Genomic DNA, 25,897 nt, shown 5'->3' with positions numbered 1-25,897 from the left:
GGGATTCATGGAGTCTTATAATCTATAGTTTTATATCTTCCATCAGTTTTGGAAATTGTTTGGCCCGTGTGTATTCAAGTATTTCTTCTCCTTCATTTTCCTTCTCCTTTCCTTCTGGTGCTCTAATTTCATACGTACTAGACATTTCTACCAAATCTTACCAAATCTGTGCACTATGTGCTTATATTTATTTTCTATTTGTTTTTCCCCTCTGCACTTCAAATTTAATGTTCTATTTACCTACATTCAGTTTATGTATTCTTTGTTCTACTGTGTCTAATTTGCTTTATCTAATCTAACTCATCTTTTTACTTCTTAATTCTTTCTGCACCAGAGCCTTCATTTGATTATGCTTTCATAGATTCTAATTTTCTGCAACATTCTCTGATTTTAGTTTTTTATTTATTTATTTGTTTGTTTGTTTGTTTTAAAGATTTGTTTTATTTATACAAGAACTGGGGTACAGGCCGACGGGGATGGAACTGGCACTGCAGAGGCTGCAGACAGCTTCACAGTGTTGCATTCAACTGCCTGCACCACCAGGGAGGCCCCCATTCTCTGTTTTTAATCTATTTTCTTTAACATATTAGTTATATTTATTTAAAAATTGTATTTCTTTCAGGGCCCCCCTGGTGGCACAAGGGTCTAAGCACTACAGTATGGGGGGGTCCGCAGTCTGCTGCATGAGTTCAATCCCCAGCTGGCCAGGGAGAATCCCACATGGCGAGGCAGACCTCTCCTGACTCGCCTGCTGCTCCCCTCAGCAGTGTGTTTCAGTCAGTCTGCCTGTTCTGTTCCCCACTCTGTCTCTGGTGGGTCCCCTCACCCCCCTCCCCCGTGTCTCTGGCCTGTACCCTAGCTCTTGTATGCATAAATAAATCTTTAAGAAAATTAAAAATAAAAAAATAAAAATTGTATTTCTGTTAACCCAAATATTTGTAAAAACTATAAGACTATTTTTATTTTCAATATTTTTTGCTGTTGTCATTTGGTCCTGTTTTCTGGCATAGCTGTTAATGTGAGGTTGAATGCTGACATTTCTCCTGAACAGTTGTAGAGACTATGGATCTAATATATTTCTCCAGAGAATATTTTATTTTCTTCTGCCTGACAAGCAGGAAGTCTTGATCCAATCAGTGGCTGAAGTAATTAGGGGCTATTTTTTTTTTTGAGATTTATTTTTCAGTTATTTATGCATACAAGAACTGGGGTGCAGGCCAGAGATGCAGGGGCGGGTGAGAGGATATTCACCTGAGACAGAGTAGAGATCAGGACAGGCAGATCTACTGAAATACACTGCTGAGGGAAGAAGCAGTTGAGACAGGAGAGGTCTGCTGCGCCATGTGGGTTAGCTCCCTGGCCAGGGATCGAATTCATGCTGCAGTGGCTGGCAATAGCTTGACAGTACTGAGACTAACCCCCTGCACCAGGAGGGAGGCCCAATTGGGGGCTATTTTTAAGACTTTATGAGATCTGATCTATAACTGATATTTACCCTATCATCAGCCTTAACACTTCAGAGGTCTATTTTAAAAATCTGGGGAATTTACTAGAATTTCTCCTCTTTCGTATTTTGTCTCTTTTTAGACTGTTGAAATCTCTCATCAGTTTTTTAGCCTCTGAAAACTATTTTTTTCTAGGTTTCCTAGCCTCTCACACCATTTATGCCCAGTTTAGGAATTAGAAATGCCTTCAAGTAAACTCGTATAGAGAATTTTGGGAACAGTTCCCAAAGTTCCCACTTCTTCAGGATCCTGGCTCTTTAGGTTTTGGCAAATTTAACATCGCTGAGATTAAATTTACTTTTCCCTATCCTAGTAATATTACTGCAAGCTCTAGACCACCACTTTCTCTTCAGTCTCCATGCACTGCAAGACAACTTAACATATGTTGCCAAAGCATCAGTAAAAACAGAACTCACTTCATGTTTTTACCTTCTTTTAGAAATATTGGGTTTTGGTTTCTTTTTCTAGTTTTGGTCACATTGGTTATTGTCTGATGATTTTCAATAGCTGTTATTTTGTATTTTACTGAGTTTCTATATTTATTTAAAGTGGGAATATTAGTCTAATACTAGGGAATTTGGATATAATTTACCTGACTACGTGCTCAATCACTAAAGAAGTTCAAATCAACCTTTAAATAGGATGATACTGTATCCCAACCTGCCTGGAATGGTTTAGCTTTATGACCCCTACCCTAGAATAATTGTTACTAGTGCCCATTTTCACTCTCAAATGTGTCTAATATGTGCAATAAATTATATGGCTAATCTAGTCTAAAGGTAATTCTAGCCTTGTTCTTGTCTCTATTAAATAGAAATCACTTAATTTTTAAGAAAAAAAGAATGCCATAAACCAAATAATAAAAAAACAGATTTCATATATATTCTTCCTTTTACTGTATATCTGACATACTATTCTGAATTTTAAAAAAGGAATTTCCATTTATAAAAATCAAGGAGGTTTACAAATCTTCAAGTGAACAGTAAATTCTAATTTCTGAATATTCATATTGTGCATGTAAACAAAAAATACATGAATACAATATGCTTATTAACAAAAGTCAACAGTTTCCCTACATGAATAATGTTATAGTCTCACAAGACTAGAAGAAACTTTAAGATGACTGAACACACTTATACATTCCTCTTAAAGTATCGAGTTTCCAAAATTTCGTTTAGCATGGCTTAAATGAGCTATTTAATATCACAGATTATCCTGATCCCTCCTAACATTCTAATAGAATTTGTTCTTCATATACTCCCCAAACCAGTTTTTTCCTATTAGCAAGCTCTTCCAACTCCTAAAATAGCCACTTTTATATCTGGGAACAAAATGACAAAAGAATTTGGAATTCTTTCCTAACCTTTCTTTTATAACATTTTTTTCATGGAAATTGTTAAAACAAGTAATTTTATTAAGGCTTTCAAAAAATTTACTAACTAGTGGTAAACCATAAATGTTAATCACATAGTGTTTTTTTTTTTTAAAGATTTATTTATTTATTTGTTTGTTTATTTATTTATTTGTACAAGCACTGGGTACAGTCAGAAGCGCGGGAGGGTGAGAGAATTCACCAGAGCCAGAGTGGGGAGCAGAGCAGGCAGAAGGACTGAAGTACACTGCTGAGGGGAGCAGCGGGTGGCAGGAGAGGTCTGCGCACCATGTGGGATCCTCCTCCGGGGCCGGGGAGCAGCCGGGGATCGAACCGGCGCCGCAGAGGCCGCGGGCAGCTTCGCAACCCAGCGCTCAACCGCTGCGCCACCGGGGAGGCCCTAATCACATAGTGTTTTAAAGCTAGATTTTCTCATATCACTGTAACCCTAAGATGATTTAAAATCTCCAATCACTCCTAAAATATGCTAAATAAAATCAAGCATATGAAATGAACTTTCACAAGATTTATAACTTTTAATACTATATTAAAAGGGCAAGATATCTCCTTTCTGTGAATTTCATAAAATAACATTTTTTTTTTAATCTTTATTCACTAAACATTTGCCAGAATACCTACGGGGTAGTCCCCAAGGATTTGGAGTTGCAGATGGTTCATTAGGTTTCTTTATTTACTTCAAATGGAAGAATTTACAGAGTACATGATTTATTAGGTAGCTATAGCAGACACATCTGGTTTCCTGAGTAACATCCGCCTACCTCACTTCTGATTTTAGCCAGGTCAGAATAGATAATTCAATACAGATTTAGATTTGCTTCACTAGATAACATCCCACCTGCAACCCATGCTGCATATCTTTACTTTCTGCCCAATAGCTGTCTTGGATGCTAGCAGCAGTGTCTTTGGTCCTTATGTATGTGCAGGGAAAGAATAGGTGGCAATCTTGATCAATGGACAGGAGCCAACGGGATAAAACTTTCTCCTGCCTCTTATTCATTATGCAGACAATTCTGGGAGGTATTCTATGTGTTTCTTGATGGAGGACAAGAATAGAAAAAAAAAAAAAAACTGAAATGGAGGTGCACAACAAGACCAGAAATCTGGCTCACAAGGAAGTGGGTGTAGAAGAGATTAGCATAGCCATTGACACAGCTATGGAAACCAAGATCCTTAGGTTGGGAAGACACAGCTGCAGAAACTAGTATCCTTAAGCAGCAGACTAGTATCCTTAGGCAGGAATGCCTAGATTACAAAGCATAACATCCAAGCAAGAATCCAAGGGCCCATCCAAAGTTAAAGATACGGAAATTGAGCCAATTGTAGACTCTCTGGTCTCTTTCAAATTCTACTTAGTTATCTAAAATTAGCAACCAACTGACAGCTCACAAGGAGTGACCCCTCCCAAACAGAAGACTATATCAGTGCAGTCTCTGCACAGGCTCAGGGCAGCAATCCCACTGCCCACCTGTGACCATGCAGGTGCCTCTTTTCACCAACTCTCTCCCTCTGCAGGGCAGCAGCCTCCTGTCTGCCCGTGACCTGTCAAGGCCACCCGCCTGCAACCATGCAAGCCTCTCTTAGCAAACCTGTCCCTTCTGGGGCAGCTCTTCCTGCCCACTTATATCTATCTATGCAAGTGTCTTTAACTGTTTTATCCCTTCCCTAATAAACCTGCCATTTAACTATAACTGCTGTCTCTGTCTCATGGAGAAACTCACTGGGGAAACTCTCCGCATGTCGCTGAAAATGAAACCTTTCCCACAGTGAACCTAAGGACCCCGCACTCCAAAACCATTAATGCCAAAACCCACAACACTTCTTAGGATGTTTCAGTAGAATTAAGCCCTGATGGCCACAGTGGTAGTACAAACATCACCCTCATTTTGCCCTTTTTCTCCTTTACAATCTTATTCTTCATGCTCCCTTATTCCTGCTCCCAGGATCATCTCTCAAATAAACATGCACAGTAGACTTTTGTTTCAAGTAATGCTTTCAGAGGAACACAAACTACATAATAATCAAATACTAAATTTTTCCACTTATATAATGTCCCATTTTTTTAAGCCTTCTCAAGCTCAATTTTATATACAAAGACTACTTAGTTCCTACTTCCATGGCATGTGTTCCTAGACAATAAAGAATAACTAGAATGAATGTGTTCTATTACAGTGCCATCTAGTGGCAAGGATGAATCAAAGTTATTGGTATCTAAGTGACCATTTTGTAAATATTAAATTTAAATACTGGTAAATTCACATTACTTGTGATAGATAAATGTATTCAAGAGTGGTCAGTCTTACACAATTCTACTGAAGGTCAAAAAGATAAATGCATGTGACAGAATATTAAAAGGCTGTGATAATTTTATGATATGTAAGTAACAAGCTAAGACGATGATAAAGATAATCAAATTTCATGCATGAAAAGGCAAAAGATAATCACTGACAAGGTCAGATAGAGCTTTACCTCTACGTTATGATTTAGCTGAGCATATAGCTATATTAAACACACAAAGTTCGTTCACATAGTAAGAAATCTGGCCCAATAGCTGGTCCTAAAGAGAGCTTGAGATAGAAATGAGCAATAACACGAAATAATAACAACTACAATTTAACGAGTACTTATTATTTTCCAGTCCTATGCTAAGCATTTTATCCATGTAATCTCATTTAATTTTTACAACAAGTCTATGTGATAGGTATTTCTGATGTGCTCATTTTTCAGATAAAGAAAGGAAAGCATAGAATAATTACTGAAATTCCCAAGGTCACACACTCAGTAAAAAGCAGGAGATTCAAATCCATGTCTGTTTGGTTATAAAGTCTCTTTGGTTATAAAGTCTGGTCTTCTATCCAGTTCACATTTCATGCTGCATCAGATCAGGACTAATATTATTCCAAGTTCACTGTTAGTAATTAATGCTATCCATAATGACTCCACATTTTACAGATAGAATGCTGAAAGTGTTATGGCTAAATAGCTTGCCTCAAGTCACCGAGAAAGCAGCAGCTTGCTTGAATTAAGTTTCCTTTGTCAGTGGACTCTATTCAAAACATATATTCTTTTTCTTGATTGACTCCTGTCAGCAATTAATTTATATCCCTAAGCAAAAGATCTAATTGCCTTATTGTACATTATGTAACTAAAAACTATTATTAGATAAGGTATTCTGCAAAATGATGAAAAAGTCCATCCTAGATAATTTCATTTTGTGCCATCTTCTGACAGTGAATTTCACAGTTCAATCAAATTTTGTATGAATCAGAACTCAGTGGTCAGCATCTATGGCCCTAGAAGTTCATCCTAACACAAGAATCAGAGATGAGATGCATTTAGCATCAAAAGGCATATGGAGTCTGATTGTGATCAAAAACAAAAACAAAAAAACAGAATCTCCTAGTTATAGGCATGTCCCTCTTAACAGGAAAGAAAACTTCAGGGTTCTGTTGAACAATCAGTACAACCTTGAATAGGACATTCAGGCTTTTGAGTCTTAGTCACTCATCTTTGTTGTTGTTTTTTTTTAAAGATTTATTTATTCATGCACTCCAGAACCATGGTACAGGCCAGAGATGGGGGGCTGAGAGGATTCACCGGAGACAGAGTGGGGAACAGAACAGGCAGACTGACTGAAATACACTGCTGGGGGAAGAAGCAGGCGAGACAGAAGAGGTCTGCTTTGCCATGTGGGTATCTCCCTGGCCGGCAGGGATCTAACCTGCACTGCAGAGGCTGCAGACAGCTTCACAGTGCTGTGCTCAACCGCCTGCGCCACCAGGGAGGCCCAGTCACTCATCTTTGAATAAGAAAAATAAACCACCTTCACAGAGTGGTGGTAAGGACTCATCTACATAAATAATGAAGAATAACACAAGGTGAATAGTAGAAATTTAAATTATTTTTCTTTTATTTCCTTTCTTCATTTCACAAAGAATTTTAAGTTGCTTATCCAGGGGTTCCAGCAAGGTGGCAAAGAATGAAGATTTTGGGCTCTCCTTCTATAGATTCACAACTAAATTATAAAAAAACAAAGTCAACAACCCCTGAAAGATAAGCTGAGGAGCAACAGCATGGCAGAAAGGGGTAGGAAAAACTGCAATTAAACTGTGTTTAGAGTCATACAATGGCAGTACAACCTGGCAGAGGGAGAGGTAGCTGCTGTGTGGAGACCCTCTGCTATTATTTTTTTTTAAGATTTATTTATTTATGCATACAAGAACTGGGATACAGGTCAGAGGTGCAGAGGGTGAGAGGATTCACCAGAGACAAAGTACAGGCAGATTGGCTGAAATACACTGCTGAGAGGAATAGTGGGCAAGTCAGGAGAGGTCTGCTGTGCCATGTGGGTAGCCCCCTGGCCAGGGATCAAATTCATGCTTCAGTGGCTGCAGAGAGCTTCATAGTTTGTGTCTTAACCCCTTACACCACCAGGGGCCCTCTGCTATTATTAATGGCCCTCTGCTATTATTAACTCAATGGCATACACCCATGTGGGGAACTTTAAAAACTGGATGATGCACTGGAGAATGAGTAACACAGAGTCAGTTTCCAGGTCAGAGGGTGCACCACTGGAGAACTATAGGAGTAAGGGTGCAGAATGGTAATTATTGACTTGAGCTTGAAACTTCCAAATTAGACTAGTAAGAGTCTGAACCAGTGCGGAAAGCCAGGTGGGTTTGCCTATGTCTCCTCATAGAAAAGTATTATTTGCAGGGTATAGCTATGATTTGCAAAACACCAATCTTAGCCCTACCCAGAGCCAAAACCCAGAAAACAACCTAATGTGAAAGCATCACTAGCAAGAGTCTAATGGACCTGGATGACAACAGGAACAAGTACCCAAGGGTATGCCTTTGCAATCAAAAAAACAAATACAATTCCCATTTTGCAGTCCTATATCAATTATCTTTGCTCAACTAAAGCCTAGAGGTTAAGACTGTCATGAACCTGTGCAAGTTGTTTTGGCTAAACAATTGGAATAAGGGAGGAAATCACTTGGGTCCCCATGACATAACTCTGTACCGCACATGTCACATACCTTTTATTTCCTCTTCAAGCAAACTTTGACAATTATACTGTGAATCACATTACAAATTTTTTTAAATGTCAAAATCTTGCACTCATAATCAAACAGATATCAGAGAGCCACATTGACAAACTGTCTTCTGATGGTGTTATATTTAGTAAGCTTCCTTATTTGAACTCTAATTATATTCCAACATAAAGAAAATTAGAATAATAAGTTTCTTTTGTAAAGTCAAAGTCTTTCCCTGTATTTTATAATACACATTTTAAAATATGACTGAAGTATCCAAAACTGACTTCTTGACTTCCTACATATAGGCTATCAGGCATTAGTCATCACAACATGTCACACTACCACTCACTCAGGTGCTCAGGTCAAAACCTTAGAGTCAACCTCAACGACCTCTTTCTCTCACTCCCCACATTCAATCTATCAGCAGAACTAAGTGCTACAATAAAATATAAACAGAAAATATTAATAAATTGGAAACCAAACCTCTGAATAACTCATCGACCCAAGACGAAATAGTAAAGGGAATTAGGAAATATTTCAAATTGAAACATAATTACAATACATGATGCAATTAAAGTAGTGTTGCAAGGTATATTTGTAATTTTTTTTAAAGATTTATTTATTTATACAAGAACTGGGATACAGTCAGAGGCGTGGGAGGGTGAGAGAATTCACCAGAGACAGACCAGGGAGCAGAACAGGCAGACGGACCGAAGACACTGCTGAGGGGAGCAGCAGGCACAACAGGAGAGGTCTGCTGCACTATGTGGTTTTCTCCCTGGCCAGCCGGGAATTGAACCAGCACTGCAGAGGCTGCGGGCAGCTTCACAGCATGGCACTCAACCCAGGGAGCTCCTATATTTGTAATTTTAAATGATGATATTATTAAGAAAGAAAAGTCTAAAATCACAGATTTAAATCTCCACTGAAGACTGTGGAAAAAGAGCAAATTAAAACCAAAGTAAATAGAAGTGAGAAAACAAAGATCCATGTGATCCCTCAATTCTACTCATAAGTATCTATCTGAAAAAATATCAAATCAATAATTCAAAAAGATAATTGCACCCCTGCAGCACTATTTACAATAGCAAGATATGCAAACAAATACCCAAAGAAGAAAGAATAGATAAAGAACACACACACACACTATAAAAAATAGTTGAAATCTTGCCATTCATGATAACAAGAATGGAATTGGAGGGGATTATGCTAAGTAAAATAAGTCAGAAGGAAAATGACACATACTGGATGATAGCACTCATACATGGAATATAAAGAAACAAAGCAAAACAATAAACAAAGCAAAACCATCAAACTCTTGGATTCTGACTGCAGAATTGAGGTTAACAGAGAGAATAGGGGTGATGATGACAGCGAAGTCTGGGGGAGACCCAAAGGAGTGTGGTAGAAGGTTTTAAGTACTTTGGTGGAGGTGTGGTAATATACATTTGAAAAGGTATGAAACTGTAATCCTAATGCACATACAGTGTTGTAAATTAATGTTACTACTGATTGTATACATAGAAAATAAATCAATTACCTTTTTAAAACTATTAGAATTAATAAGTGAATTTCACAATGGGTGGGCAGGGCACATCTCCAGCGTACCCCACTGATGGCTACTTTATCCCTCCTCCCACCACAACCCAATAGAGCTGAAGGAGTAAGTCACCTCTGTTGTTGCAAAATCTTATTGCTTTAGTTCATCTGTCTCTTTCAGGCCTTTACATTTATTTCTCCCTTTCCTAGAGGAGTAGCTCTGATAATCTGCAGACCACTGGCAATCCATAAGGTAAGAAGAATTTTTATTACAATTCTAAGCTGTTATTGCTTTCTTCACTGTATTGACTTTTGCACTAATGGTGCAAAAGTAGTGGTGTCATTTGGTGAATCAAGGCAGTGCCTGGCTATACTAAAAACTGTATTCTTTCCTGCCATGCTATCAACCCCCCCCCCAAAAAAAAAGTTTCTCTTAAGAATGCCTTGACTGGAAACATTTAAATGTTTAGTTTAATTAATTCAGCTCTTGAACACAAGTCTTCCTAGTACTCTCTGTGGCAAAATGGAATACTGCTAAGTGCTATGGGGTTATGTCTGGCCTGGGCAGCACTGGAGTGATGGTTTGAGCTGCAAATGGAGCTAGCTGTTTTTCTATAGACTATGTTATTCAGACTTAGGTGGTTAACAGACATTTTGTGAGAATTGTTCTCAAGAACGAACAAAATGAGCCTCTTTCTTCAAAAACAACTGGCAGTGTCTGTTGCAATGATAATACCTGAGTTTTCAATTGAAAAATTAGAATTTTGGGAAACTCGTGCCCTCCGCTGAGAACTTACCTTCCAGTACTTTTCCAAAGGCATTGATGGTGTTAGAAATATATGTGATTTCATTTTTTTTTTAATTCTATGCAATGGAACTTGTTAAAAGATGGGCAAAAGTCAGTAATCCACTATTTCCCAAATACCCAGTGCATGATGTTACAAAACAAAGCATAAGTAAGAAATCCTTTCAAAATACAAGATCAATGAGTTGTAATGTAACAGCATACAAAAGGTTCATTGATTTAAGTTTCAGATTCCACACTGCAAATAACCTTTAAAAAACAGCCACTTGTCCAATTTTAATATAATACCACAAAAGAATATCCTAAACTATCTGAGCAGGTTCTTAAAATATGCCTCTCTTTTGTTGCTACATATCTCTGTAAAGCTGCATTTTCTTCTTTTATTTCAACAAAAGCAACCTATCACAGTAAACTCAATATAGAAGCGGATGTAAGAATTCAGTTGTTTTCCATTAAGAGTGGACATTACAAATATTTGTAAAAACATAAAGTATTATCACTCATCTCTATTTGCTTATTTTGGAAAAAAATAATTTTTACCAAAAATGTTACTTATGTTAACACACAATGTTTGTTTATGTATTAATATATATTTTTTAATTTCTCACTTTAATTTTTATTTTTTTTAAAGATTTATGTATTTATACATACAAGAGCTGGGGTATAGGCCAGAGAAGTGGGGGGTGGTGAGCGGATCCACCAGAGACAGAGCGGGGAACAGAACAGGCAGACCAACCGAAATACACTGCTCAGGGGAGCAGTGGGCGAGATATGAGAGGCCTGCCTCGCCATGTGGATTTCTCCCTGGCCGGCCGGGGATGGAACTCCTGCTGCAGAGGCTGTGGACACCTCCATAATTCGGTGCTCAACCCCTTGTACCACCAGGGAGGCCCCTCTCACTTTAATTTTAAAATCAGTAAATACAAACAGATATAGCTCACATAAATCAAAGTCCTTTGTGGTCTTATAATAATCCTTTTAAATTGTGGGAGATTATACATAACATAAAAATTGCCCTTTTAATCATTTAGGTGTACAATTCAGTGGAACTAATTGCATTCATATTGTTGTTGAAGCCATATTTTCAGATTTTCATCATTCTAATCTAATGTAACAGGGTAATTCTCACCCTGCCCTATAACAGTAAACTCTGTGCCCATTAAACAATGAATCCCTATTCCCTTCCCTTCCAGTTTCTAGTAACCTTTATTCTGCATTCTGTCTGTATGAATTTGACTACTCTAAGTAACCTAAATGCTATTATTAGAACAAAATAATATTTATCCTTTTGTGTCTGGGTCATTTTGCCAAATATGTTTTCAATGTTCATCCATATTGTAGCATTTGTCACAATTTCATTTCTTTTTATGGCTGAATAATATTTCATCCTATGCATATATCACATTTTGTTTATCCATATGGTAGTGGATATTTTCATGAATAATGTTACTGTGAACAATGATATGTACAAGTATCCATATGGGCTGTACTCTGAATTTTTGGGGACATACACCTGAATGTGGAATTGCTGGGTCTTAAAGAAATTCTTTAACTGTTTTAGGACTCTTCAGAAGTAAAATGGGGCCTAAGGCAAAAATAAGGCTGAGAACTATTGTCCTAGAATGTCCCAGCATTGCCTAGATAACCCTTCCTTGTTATTCAAGATAAAGACAAACAATGTCTATTGAAAGAAAAGGTCAAATCCAGGGCATCCCTGGCAGCATAGGGGTTAATTCCCAGCACTATCATGTTATGATCACTGTGGCCTGAGTTTGATGTCTGGCCAGGGAGCTAGCCCACATGGCACAGCAGATCTCTCCTGTTTTTCCCACTGTTTCCCTTAGCAGTGTATTTCAGTAGATCCACCTGTTCTGTTCCCCGCTCTGTCTCTGATAAATCCTCTCGCCACCCCCCACCCCTACACACCTCTGGCCTACACCCCAGCTCTACACATAATTTTTTTTTTTTTTAAGGAAAAAGGTCAAATCCAATCCCAGGTTGTGTTAGGAAGTCCTCCTATGTGTAGCCTAATTTTGATTTCTTCTTGGCTCTTAGTATACTGTATTTAAATCACCTGTTAATTTCTTTTCCCTCTCTAAAGTATAAACTCTTTGAAGACAAGATTCTCTTCTACCTGTATGTATTTCCAATGTCTGAAATATAATGGTGCATAAGAAATAATTGTGATAGGGCCTCCCCGGTGGCGCAGCAGTTGAGCGCTGGGCTGTGAAGCTTCCCGCAGTCTCTGTAAGCGCCATTTCCATCCCCGATCTCTGGGCAAGGGTCCCACATGGCGTGCAGACCTCTCCTACCGCCCGCTGCTCCCCTCAGCAGTGTACTTCATCAGTCTGCCTGTTCTGTTCCCTGCTCTGGCTCTGGTGAATTCTCTCACCCTCCCGCGCTTCTGACTGTACCCAGTGCTTGCATAAATAAATAAATAAATAAATCTTTAAAAAAAGTATATCACAATTCTTTCTTTTTTTTAAAGATTTATTTAAATAAATAAATAAATCTTTAAAAAATTATATATCACAATTCTTTTTTTTTTTAAAAGATTTATTTATTTATTAATACAAGCACTGGGTACAGTCAGAAACGCAGGAGGGTGAGAGAATTCACCAGAGCCAGTGCAGGGAACAGAACAGGCAGACTAATGAAGTACACTGCTGAGGGGGCAGCGGGGGTCAGGAGAGGTCTGCGCGCCATGTGGGACCCTCGCCCAGAGGCCGGGGATGGAACTGGAGCTGCAGAGGCTGCGGGGCAGCTTCGCAGCCCAGTGCTCAACCGCTGCACCACCAGGGAGGCCCGAATTATGATATACTTTTAAAGGAAATTAAAGATGATTATGAAATACTCTGCAGGAGGATTGGTAAAGGTTTCACTCACAGGTCACTTCTAACATTGTAATTATGACTCCCTGAATGTCTGTGTTGAGAAGGATGCTAAGGTCACCTAAAGACTTTGCAGGAAAGTGTGTATGAACCAATTAGTAATGTAAGTGGATATGGAAAAATCTATTCCCAGACTAGATGCTAAGTTCCCTTTCAGTTCCAAACATTCCATGCAGGGAAATGCAATTAATTTAGGAGTCCAATCTTACTCTTTTTCCTTTAGTCTAAAAATCTAATACTTTTTATTAGTAAATTAGATATGACTATGCTGAAAAATCCACTAAATAAAATAAAACCAACATCCTCTTCAGTCTGCATCTCTTCCCCTGACTTCCACTAATGTCAAAAGTTCCTTATAGAATTCTTCATGGATTTTCACAAATGCATCAATGCAATTTTATGATAATATGTGGCTGTTATATTTGAAATAACTCACACTGCTTTCATCTGGGGACTCATTCCTTACCCGAGTACCCTTCAGAGACAAATACATACAGCTCACATTTTCATTTTATTTCTAATTTCATGTCTTCGGTTTTATTCATAAAAAGTTATACATTGTTAGAAAGCGAAAATCATTCAAATATGTATTATTACATTATTTCTCCAACCTCTTCTTTTACAAATGGACAGCTATTATAGTTAAAGAAATTATGGGATAAGCTAAAAAATATATGTTAATGATGTCTTAGAAGAAAGACTAACAGGATCTATTTAAATGGGAAGTCTAAAATCATAACGGGGCCTCCCCGGTGGTGCAGTGGGTTGAGCGCAATGCTTTGAAGCTGTCCACAGCCTCTGCAGAGCAGGTTTGATTGCCGGCAGCCAGGGAGATTCCCACAGGGCGTGGCAGACCTGTCTCGCCCACTGCTCCCCTCAGCAGTGTATTTCAGTTGTCTGCCTGTTCTGCTCCCCACTGTCTCTGGTGAATCCTCTCACCTCCTGTGCCTCTGGTCTGTACCCCAGCTATTGTATAAATAAAAAATAAATCTTAAAAAATAAATAAAATAAAATCATAATGATCTCCATTTCAGAAAAAAGAAGGGGGAGGCCTCTATAAATTAAGTATGGGTGTTATTATCCATGTGGGTGACATAACATATTGGTATACCATAGTGTTAATTTATCAACAGACCAATCCAGAGATGTTCAAATTGGATTGGAAATGTTTCTCCCAGAGATATCTTTTCATTTGTACTATTTAGATTTGTTCAAAGATTACTAGACCTCAGAGAATGAGCGATCTACTTATCTTAAACTCACCCTGGATAGTGCAGAAACAATAAATGAGAAATTGAGAATTTCTTGAAAATCAAAGTGATTCTACTTTCATAAAGGAACTGAAAAAATTCTAATTTTGAGAAGAGAAAGACACGAATGACTGTTTTTCCCCTATGTATATATGTGCAGAAGAGCTTATAAAAAATGAATGTGATAGAAAACAATTTTGCGACCAAAGCAAAAAAACAAATACTACCTTGAATTTTACAGCATTTTTTTTTTTTGCTTTTTAAAAACATGCTCACATCTATTATTTCATTTTATCCTTCCAAGAAACCTGTGAGGTAGGTATGTCAGATTTCATTATCTCCAAGATTTATTTAACTCTACTATTTTATGATAGGGTTCATGGATCCAGAGAGAAGCAGTCCTTGTATTAGGGCCATAAACAGTGATTCACAAGAATTGGAAAAATGAATTAACCTATACATAATACAAGGGACAGAGGCACTCTTTCTTAACTTGGGAGTTGAATTTCCCTCATAAATATTCTATCAGCAAAATTAGCAATAAACACATCTGTTCTGCTCTTGAAGTGGAGATTTACAAACAAACCACTTTTGTCTCACCAGCTCGGGGAATAACTATAAAAGATGACCCTAAAGAACTCCTTCTTAAATCTTTTTCTTATTCAATCCTCCTTTTGGACTTTAGAAGGTCAAATTTTTCAATGAGGGTATACCATAGTTGCGCAAGGGGTTGAGATGCTAGCGCATATACCTCATATACCTCATATACCTCATATACCTCATATACCTCATATACCTCATATACCTCATATACCTCATATACCTGGTGGCGCAAGGGGTTGAGATGCTAGCTATGAAGCAATCCACAGCCTCTGCAGCACAAGTTCGATCCCCTGCCAGCCAGGGAGCCACCTACATGGCACAGCAGACCTCTCCTGTCTCACCCACTGCTCCCCTCAGCAGTGTACTTCTGTCAGTCTGCCTGTTCTGTTCCCCACTCTGTCTCTGGTGAATCTTCTCACCCCACACACTTCTGGTCTGTACCCCAGCTCTTATGTGCATAAATAAATATATCTTTAAAAAAAATAAAAGAAGAGGATAGGAGCACTTTAGGAGAGCAGTGCAATGAATAGAAATTGCTCTATGTAGATAAAGCCCACATTTCTGTTTAATTTAAAGCTAATATGGGGCCTCCCCTGTGGCGCAGCGGTTGAGCGCTGGGTTGCAAAGCTGCCTGCGGCCTCTGTGGCGCTGGTTCGATCCCTGGCTGCTCCCCGGCCACCAGAGGAGGGTCCCACATGGTGCGCAGACCTCTCCTGCCGCCCGCTGCTCCCCTCAGCAGTGTACTTTGGTCCTTCTACCTGCTCTGCTCCCCGCTCTGGCTCTGGTGAATTCTCTCACCCTCCCGCGCCTCTGACTGTACCCAGTGCATGTATAAACAAAACAAACAAACAAACAAACAAATAAAAAATAAATAAATAAAACATGCCTCTATAAAAAAAAATAAAAAATAAAGCTAATATGGTACTATTTATTCTGTGCTTGTTAGAAATATACATGATTAACATTGATTGAAGGCTAATAACAAAACAGAAAGAGTGAAGAAGTTTGCTAGTAAAGACATAGCTCAATCTCAAAGTGTGTTCTACTACAGTCACTTGAAGCATTTCTCTAGGAGTAGATAGGGCCAGAACTGCTGGTCAGTTGTGCGTATCAGTATTAGAGCTGTTTTCTTCTTTATGGTTACCATTGTCCTGACTATCTGATGACTGGTGCCTGTAAAACGTTTCACTTACCACCCCTGACATAGTGCTTGCTATTTTATTCTCTACTTTTTGAATGATTGAAATCACACACACGTATGTATCATATGTGCATTCTATATGCATAGATCTATATTGATATGCATATAATAAATATTTTTAGGGGAAAAAAAGGTGTTTATAAAGCATTTCATGTTGGCTTGTAAAGTGGAGAGGACCCCTGAATGGGGAGTAGGGGAGCCAGTTCTGGCCTTGCAAAGGTTTTTACTTCTCACCAAGTTCATTGCTAAGATTAACATGGCTAAGAGTCTGCCTTCTATACTGCATCTTAGAACCATACTCAATTCTTTCTCTAATGGCTCATCTTTTTTGGAGACATTTGAATGTTATATAGTGTTATAAAGTATTACATAGTGAGACACAAATTTGAATTTGACCGATAATGTGGGAAGCCTTTACTGAGTATTTTATCTGTAACCAAATAACTTAGTCAAAGGTATTCTTGCTCCTGCATTATCCCTATCAGTTCAACCTGGTTGGACATCACTATTTGGGGGACACATTGTAGCTGGAACTTGGTTCCCATTATTAGCAATTTAAAGTTAGGCAAAGATCAGGGAATGCCATCTCATCTCTATTCTGCTAGTTTTATAGCCTAGGGTTAAGAGTTCTAAGCATGTGAACTGGAATTTGTATTACAGTACCTCTCTTTTCTGAATGACTGTGGGAAAAATAATTCCTGTAAGCCAAGCTTCCTGATTGTAAAAAGAGAAGACTGATGGATCCTACCTCAGAGAGTAGTTGTGAGAGTTAAATGAGGCAATGTTTAGGACACAGTACCAAGAGTGTAATAAGAGCTCAATGTTAGGATGGAATGTTTACATGTTATAAAACATAGTTCATGTCTCTGACAACAGACAACTTTGTGAGAAGTGAAATGAGATTGCCAGTAGTTCCCTAATCTTCAGTTTTGACAAAATATCTCCAAACATTGCCAAATACCCTTCAGTGTTGACAAGAGGACAAAATTGGCCCAGTTAAGAGCATAGATAAAGACTGAGGTTGAACACAGATTTTGAATCTCTATGAATTCTATGAATTTGAATTGCTTAACACCTATGAATACAGGAACTACAATAACATGGTATTTAGTCCCTGAAGATATCAATTATTCTTTGTAAAAGCAAATCTGCCATAGTTAATCATGTATTTTTAAGGGAATTTAAATCAACTCTATGTAAAACTTTTAAGAGTTTGTCTAATGTAATTACTTTGTAAAAAGATGAGAGTATGTCATTTATTGTTCTATGAAAATGCAGAGACTTAAAAATAAACATAAATGTGCTGATTCTAATTTGGAAAGGAAAGAGGATTATCTCTTAATTTGAAATATGCTTTCATCTGGCTTTGAGAAATGGAGGAAATGAGAAGGAGAAGGAGCAGGAGAGAAGATTATTTTAATATAAAATGGGGGGAATTTTCATGCTAAATCCCCATCTCCTTTGTTCTTTGCATGATACTAACCCTACTGTTATTGACTAATGTGGCCAATATTAAACAAAGAACAGTGAACTTTATTTCACAGCCTGGTCAGACAAAGGTCAGTTCAATATTATGATCAAGAGTTTCCAATATTCCAAGTATCTTACTATTGATAAACACACCAAATGTGACGATTCTGAAATATTTTAGAAATTCTGAGACAATGGGAACATCTCCAATGGGCCAAGAACTATGAATTTCTTTTAATTAGCCATCATTCATGATCTTTATTTTCTAAAAATTTATAGTTTAGTGGGATGATATAAAAATTAATAAAATAGTCACATTATGTGGGTATAATTACAAATTGAATTAATGCTACCAAGGCATGTAATTAATGCTACAAAGGCATGACCTAAATGTGAGAAAGTGACCTGAGTTAAGATCTGAAGAAGGAATCTAAAAATCTAGGAACTAAGTAATAGAAACAGAAGAACTGCTACAGGTATAGGGGACCGTGACAATAGATGCCCTTGGCTGGAGAGGGCATGATACAGACCTGAAGGAAGGAAGAGAGAAGCCGGTCAGAGTGGGGAGGCAGGCCAGGGCAGCCTGTGGGGTCATGTTGAGGGCAGATGGAAGTGTCGCCCACTGATATAGGTGTAAGAAATCACTCTGGCTATGGTGTGGAGAATGGATTGGCAAGGCAGAAAAGAGGGGGTGCAGGGAGACAAGCATCTTGCCTATATCAAGATCTTCATTGTTCCTTGAAAGCTCAAGGTGAAAGATTTTCTGTTCTACAACATGGATGAACCTTGAAAATGCTATTCTAACTGAAAGAAGCCAGTTGCAAAAGGTCACATTGCGTATGATTCCATTTAAATGAAATGTTAAGAATCAGTAAATCCAGAGACAGGAAATAGATTAGTGGTTGCTAGGGGCTGCACTAAGAAGGGAATGGATACCAGGTTTCTTTATGAGAGATAAAAATATTTAAGAATTTGATAGTGGTTATGGTTGCACAACTTAGTAAATATACTGAAGAGCAACAAATTGAACACTGTGTACGGATGAAGTTTATGGCAAGTGAATTACAGCTGAAAAAAACTATTACCGAAAGCAACAACTAAAATCCTCTTACCATGTCTTGGGAGTTCTAAATTACTAAGTGAAAACAAGATTAAGAAAAGACATTATGTTTGTTTGTTTTTTAACTAATTTTTATTAGCATAGCATTGGTTTATAACATTTACGTTTCATCATTATAATCTGACATCTGTATCTACACTGAGAGGTCCACCAAAAGTCTCGTTTCCAATTATCACCATCTAATTACCCCTTTCCTGCTTTCACTCACCTGCCCAAATACCCTAAGAGCAGACTTTTTAAATTCTCAGGCTTAATGTCATTTTCTTTAAAATGCTTTCTGCATTTAAAATCTAATTAGCTGAAATTTAAGAATTCTACTGAAATAGAGGCATTTAAACAAGAACAGTAGATCAATGACTTAAAGAGAGCCCCATAATTCCCAAATCATAGTTTTTGTTAAGAAAAATTGTAAAAGCACCAGCCACTGGGAATTAATTGGAATTTTACTATTTTGTCAATTCAGTCAAATAGTGGATTTTAACTTTTAGCACGATTTTCATTTTCTGCCCAGACAACCACTTAGCAGATATGTGATATCAATCTTGATTTCCAACCTCAGCTTTCTGTATGAATTTAACAGGCAAAGTAATTGTGCAAGAATGTGTTTTAAAACACAAATCTCAACCACCCTATTATTACATTTACAGCTGATTACCACGTGAATTGCTTTTATGCTATGCTAAAAATGCTGTGCTTCAAGGGATACAGTATAAAGTACAGGATATATGGAACAGCCTTGAATGATGACACTGGCTAATATTTATTTCTAAAGTCAAATTTGCATTAAAAGTATTAGCTAGGGAAAAGAACTAACGTGGTGTCATCGCATTTCTTCATCAAGACTTTATGGTGGAAGTGAGAGCAAATCCACTTGAACAAGGTTAAATAAAAATATTTTATTGGCTTTGTTGCAAATTTCAATTACAGTGCTAGCATAGGCACCTCTGGACTCAGGGTTCTCAGATCAGTTTTCTGCCAGATTGGCTTAATTTTCAGACTCACATTATTTCTTCTGATGGCAAGGTGAGAGCAGAGGTTCCTCCTGTCTGTCTCCACGATAACAAAAGATTTATTTCGGATCTCAGATTCTAAGCAAGCCGTGTGCTGAGTCTTGGACCAACCACCATAACCAACAGGTCTGGATGTGTTCATTGACTCAGACACTTCACGTACTCACCCTCACAAGACAAAGTCCAAATAAAACAAATAGACTGACGTTGTGGGACAAATCCTTAAGAGAAAGGAAAGTATTGCTGAGAGAAAGGAGCATGGATGATAGTGGGGAAAATAACAAATATCTATTCAAGTTTCCAGTTGAAAGATGGACCAAGAGATAGGGCAGTAGGGAAGCAAACTGAGAGTGATCTGGGAAGTATAGGGGACCCTTCTGGAATTATCTTCCCCACTTATTACCCTTCTCTAAGAAGTTCCCCATCTACCTAATCAGTTGAACCAAATACCTTCCATCTGGCCCTAAAGAGTCACTTTGCACTCTTCAAATCCTGCTTTCTGTCCCAAAGCCCGATTTGAATGCATAAGAGTAATAGTTTCTGAACTTTCTGACTTCTGGTTGGGTTTGGTGAATAAGAACACCTGCAGGATATCTAAGACAGAAAAGAAAGCATCCTTTCATTCTAGGCTGTATCCCTCAACCTACCATCACAGTTCCCCCGCCTTTATTCTCTTTATTCCTTAGATGTATTGAGATGTAATTGACTTGTTGCATTACTTGACACACATATATATTTACAAAATAATTATCATAATAAGATCAGTTAACACATCCTTCATTTCCCATAGGTATTTGTGTTGTTGGATGGAAATGGTGTTGGCAGCATTTAAGATCTACTTTTTTTTAGCAACTTTCAATACACAGTATAGCATTGTTAACTGCTGTCAACATGCTATATATTAGATTCCTGTTTATGACAGCCTTCTCTACTCAAACTTTCCTTTCTTGCTCTAGTTACTACCTCCCCACTTGTCCTTTTAATCGTACTGATAACATGGACTCTTGGAGCATTATATTATTCTCTGTAGGTTTTTCTACACTCTCCCCATAGCTTTAAAAATGTCCCTATAATTAAACCTCATTGAATATCATAATCTGAGTAGACCCACCATCTGTTCACTGCTGAAGCCCTGAGAAATCCATGTAATGAACATGGCAGCCATGCATTTACCGCTTGACTTCGTTTTACATATTGTTCTGGATCCTCATAGTTATCCTATGTAACAGGAATTTTTAATTTATTGTTATTGAAATAACATCATTGTACATCCTCACTAGTATTTTGACAGTTCTCCCACCATCAACTCTCCCACCACCAAAGCATAGTCCTGCATGGTTTCTTTTACTCAGTGTATATATTTTGAGATTCATCCAAGACGTTCTAAGTATCGTTAGTCCATTCCTTTTGACTGCTAAGTAGTATGCCACCATGGCAATGTGCCACAAATTGTTTATCCATTTACCTGTTGATTGCTGTTTAAACTATTTTCAGTTTTTGACTTATGAATAAAGCTGCTTTGAATATTTGTGTACAAATTTCTGTATAGACATATCCTTTCACTGCAATTCAGTAATTACCTAGGAGTAAAATGACTAGCTCTCATAGTAAGTTTATATTTAATTTTTTAAAAGAAACTGCCAAGGGCCTCCCTGGTGGCGCAGCCGGTTGAGTGCAGCACTGTGAAGCCGTCCGCAGTCTCTGCAATGCCGGTTCGATCCCCACCGGCCTCGGAGCAACCCACCTGGTGAACAGACCTCTCCTGTCTCGCCCGCTGCTTCCCTCAGCAGTGTATTTTGTCAGTCTGCCTGTTCTGTTCCCAGCTCTGTCTCTGGTGAATCTTCTCACACTCCCGCACATCTGGACTGTACCCCGACTCTTGTATAAATAAAATACATCTTTAAAAAATAAATTAATTGCCAAGCTGCTTCCCAAATCGGTTGTCCCATTTTACATGCCCGCCCACAATGTGTGAGGGTTTCAGTTGTTTCACATCCCCCAAAACCACCATGTATGTCCACCTTTTTAACGAGTCATTCTAATAGGTATGATAGCATGTACTTGCATTGCCTTGTTTGTTTTCTTTTGTTTTGTTGAGATGTAATTGACACATGACATTATGTAACTTCAGGTGTACAAGGTAATGTTTCATTATTTGCATTTAATGCAAAATAATCGACACAATAAGTCTACTTAATCCATCTCCATAAAAGCTTCCAAAATTTTTTTTCTTGTGATGAGAACTTTTAAGATTTTTATTTTGGCAACTTTCATATATGCAATACAATATTTAAACTATAGCTGCCATGTTATACAATACATTCCATGACTTATTTTACAACTTGAAATTTGTCATCTTTTGACCCTTTTCATCCATTTTGCCAGCACCCCATCCTCTTATCCTCTGATAATGGTCTTTTTTAAGAGGTCTGAGGTGATGTCTCACTGTGTTTTGATTTGCATTTCCCTAATGATTACTGATGTTGAGCATTCTTTCATGTACCTACTAACCCTCTGAATGTCATCTTTGGAAAATTTTCTGTTCAGATCTTCTGCCCATTTTATTGGATTGTATGTTTTTATTGGATTGTATGTTTTTTGCTATTAAGTTGAATGAGTTCTTTGTATGTTCTAAATGTGAACCCTTTATCCAATAAATGATTTGCAAATATTTTCTCCCATTCTGTAGTTTGCCTTTTCATTTTTGCTAATTTTCAGTGGCGTGTAGAAGCTTCTAATTTGATGTAATCCCACTTGTTTATTTTTGCTTTTGTTGCTTTGCTTTTGGTGTCAGATATTTATTTGTGGTTTTAATTTGCATTTCTCTAGTGAGTTATATTGTCAAATATGCCTTCTTTAGTGAAGTTAGTATCTGTTCAAATTTTTTGCCCACTTTTTTATTAGGTTATTTTTCTTACTATGCTTTGAGAATCTTTATTGTATTATGGATATAAACTCTTCCTCATATATGTGATTTGCAAATATTTTCTCCCAGTCTGAGGTTTACCTTCTCATTCTCTTCACTGTTTTTTAAACAGAAATTTTAATGAAGTCCAATTTATTAATTTCATTATAGTTTGTTCATTTGATGTTATATCTAAAGCATTTACGTAACTCAAGGTCACAAAGATTTCCTCCTGTTTTCACATAGGAGTTTTATAGTTTATGCAATTAAGTCTATGGATCACATTTGGAGTCAATTTTTTTTTTAAAGATTAAGTCAGAAGCACAGGAGGGTGAGAGAATTCACCAGAGCCAGAGTGGGGAGCAGAGCAGGCAGAAGGACCGAAGTACACTGGTGAGGGGAGCAGCAGGCGGCAGGAGAGGTCTGCGTGCCATGTGGGACCCTCCTCCGGTGGCCGGGGAGCAGCCGGGGATCGAACTGGCTCTGCAGAGGCTGCAGGCAGCTTTGCAACCCAGCGCTCAATCGCTGCGCCACCGGGGAGGCCCTGGAGTCAATTTTTGAATGTAGTTAAGGTATAGATTGAGTTTCATTTTGTTGCATGTAGATATATAATAGTTCTAGCACAATTTCTTGGAATTCTTTCTCCATTGAATTGCCTTTTGAATGGTATTTAAAAAAAAAGCTATTGATTAGATATGTGGGTAAATTTCTAGATCTCTATTCTCTCCATTGATTTAATTGTCTGTCTTGGTACCAAAACCATACCCATACTGTCTGAATTGTCATAGCTTTATAGTAAATCTTAGAATCTGGTAACATTAGTCATTCAACTCTCTTGTTCTTCAAACTTTATTTTTTTCATTGTTAAGAGCAAAGAAAGTTAGTATGATTTTTTTTTTTTTTTTTTTTTTGGTATTACATAGACTCTATAGTCTATTTGGGGGCTAACCAGCACTGTAATAATAAAGCTTTCAGTGCATGAATATATCTTCATTGTTTTATGTCAACCTTAGTTTCTGTGAGAAATGTTTTATTGCTTCCTGTATATAAATCCTAAACATCATTTGTTAAGTTTAACCATAAGCATTTCATTTTTCTGATGCTGTTGTAGATAGCATTACTTTTGTCATTTTAACTTCCAATCGCTTGTTGCTAGTGGATTTTCTTTTTGTTTCATTTCTATTTAGGGCAGATCTTGTAAAACCTGGCATGCCAACTTGGCTATTCTAGGTGAGAAATTGGCTCACTCTAATCAGCTGTAACTAAGAGTCCAGAGTAATACTGGTACAGATTATACCTTTGTCCACCTCAAGGATTAGTCCAGAATCAATGATCCTTAACAGGGATGGTCCTTACAACAGTAACATTATCACTAACAAATCAATAAAATGATTTGAACCATTGGTTAAATTTTGCACAGGAAAATTCTCTATAGCAGTGTAGGAGGCCCAGAAAAAAAAGAATCTTATACTAGAAGTCAAGTATTTATTTCTGCTGGCATCTCTAAATACAACCATATGGTCGCAGAGGCCAGAGTGTTACAAATTCCACCTACTACAGGAAGATCGCAATTCCTAGGAGACCATATGTCTAATGATGTATCTGAGACCTTTAATTTATACTTTGGTCTGTCAACAACTCTGTTTTTAACTGGTCTGCTGATCACAAAAGGCAGTACAGTCCAAGGGATGCTCAAAGCAAATAACAGTTATCACTGGTGAACTCCTATCTTTGAGGGGACTGCAGTTTTGTGACTAATCACTGCCCACCAAAAGACATCTGAAATCTGGAGCAATTTTAAAGGAGGATGACATTTAAAAGCCCAGTTTCATTGGTGAATTATCATTTTTTTTTAGCATAACTATTTACACCTTGGTTTTATCTTCTATTTTCAGTAGTTCAGCAGTTATCCATGAGGAACTACCTCGGGGTGGGAAGGAAACACCAAAATTACAACACAGGATACCTGCTCATGGGGTGTGGGAAATATACACATCAATACAACAGCATGAATAAAGATACAAAGTGAAATATTTGCCACTGTGATTTATAAAGTGTAAAGCAAAGCACATACTAGTATTATTTCATACCTCAGAAGAAGGAACAGCACTACGCAGATTTGAGGAAGATCTCACTGGGTGGAGGAGGGTTTGATCCTGTTTTACAAGTGAACATGCATTCCTTTACTAGTTGAGAAGACACAGGAAAGAGTCTCTGTTTGCCTATCTATTTCTCCAGAGAGATTAGTGTGTTATGTTGAATGAAGACTGGAAGAGAGTATATGATAGAGCAATAGTAAATGAGTATATAATAGAGGGTTGATTATATTTCCAAAGACGGTAACATCTCTCATCAAAAGATTCCCTCTTCTTGCATGTGCATTGATTTTTGTGACTGTTTTAACCAATAGCATTTGGCAGACACACTTGTAACATTAGGTCAGAAAATTTTCATTTCTGTCCTTTTGATCAGAAGGCTTCTAGGAGAGCCTTGAGCTACCTTCATTCCCACTGCCTTGAAGGTGCCATGTTGTGAGGAAGTCCAACCTAGTTGATACAGATGCTGCAGAAAGGAGAGACTGCATAAAGAAGGAGAAATGGCTGGTTGACTCCCCAAGTGTCCCAGCAATAGCCACCTTCTGACTGCAGCTGCATGGGACACCTCAAACCAGAACTGCCCAGTTGAGCCTTTCACAAATTACTCAATTACAGGAAGTATAAAGAGTAAGGATATAACTTTTATTGTTTTAAGTTACTAAGTTTCAAAGTGACTTCTGGCAATAACCAGAACGAGGAGATAGGAAGTGACTTTGCTGTTTTCTTTTTCTCATTTCATTCATATTTGGCTTGCCAGTCAGACAGGGATGACTGGGACCTGGAAATGAGCATGATTCCACAATGCAGAAGAAATAATCAGGGTAAACCCAAAAGTAGAAATAGACTTTAGATAATTGGTCAAAGAAAGGGTAAAACCTGGAAGACAAGCCCAAACCACCACTGAAGCAGGGTTGCTAAACTAAGAAACAAAGCAGAGGACGCACAGGCAGGGGCCTATGAGGCAGGAACCTAGTTATTCAAATCAACAAGTTCACATAAAAGTAAACAAGTTACGCTTTAGGTGAACAAGAAGGAAGACTTGCCACTGAGTTGTGAAGCTTTGGCTGTAAT

The sequence above is a fragment of the Talpa europaea genome (assembly GCF_964194135.1).
Source record: "Talpa europaea genome assembly, chromosome: 11".
Lineage (NCBI taxonomy): Eukaryota > Metazoa > Chordata > Mammalia > Eulipotyphla > Talpidae > Talpa > Talpa europaea.
The sequence above is the reverse complement of the archived record's forward strand: the minus strand, read 5'-3'. Positions refer to the sequence as shown.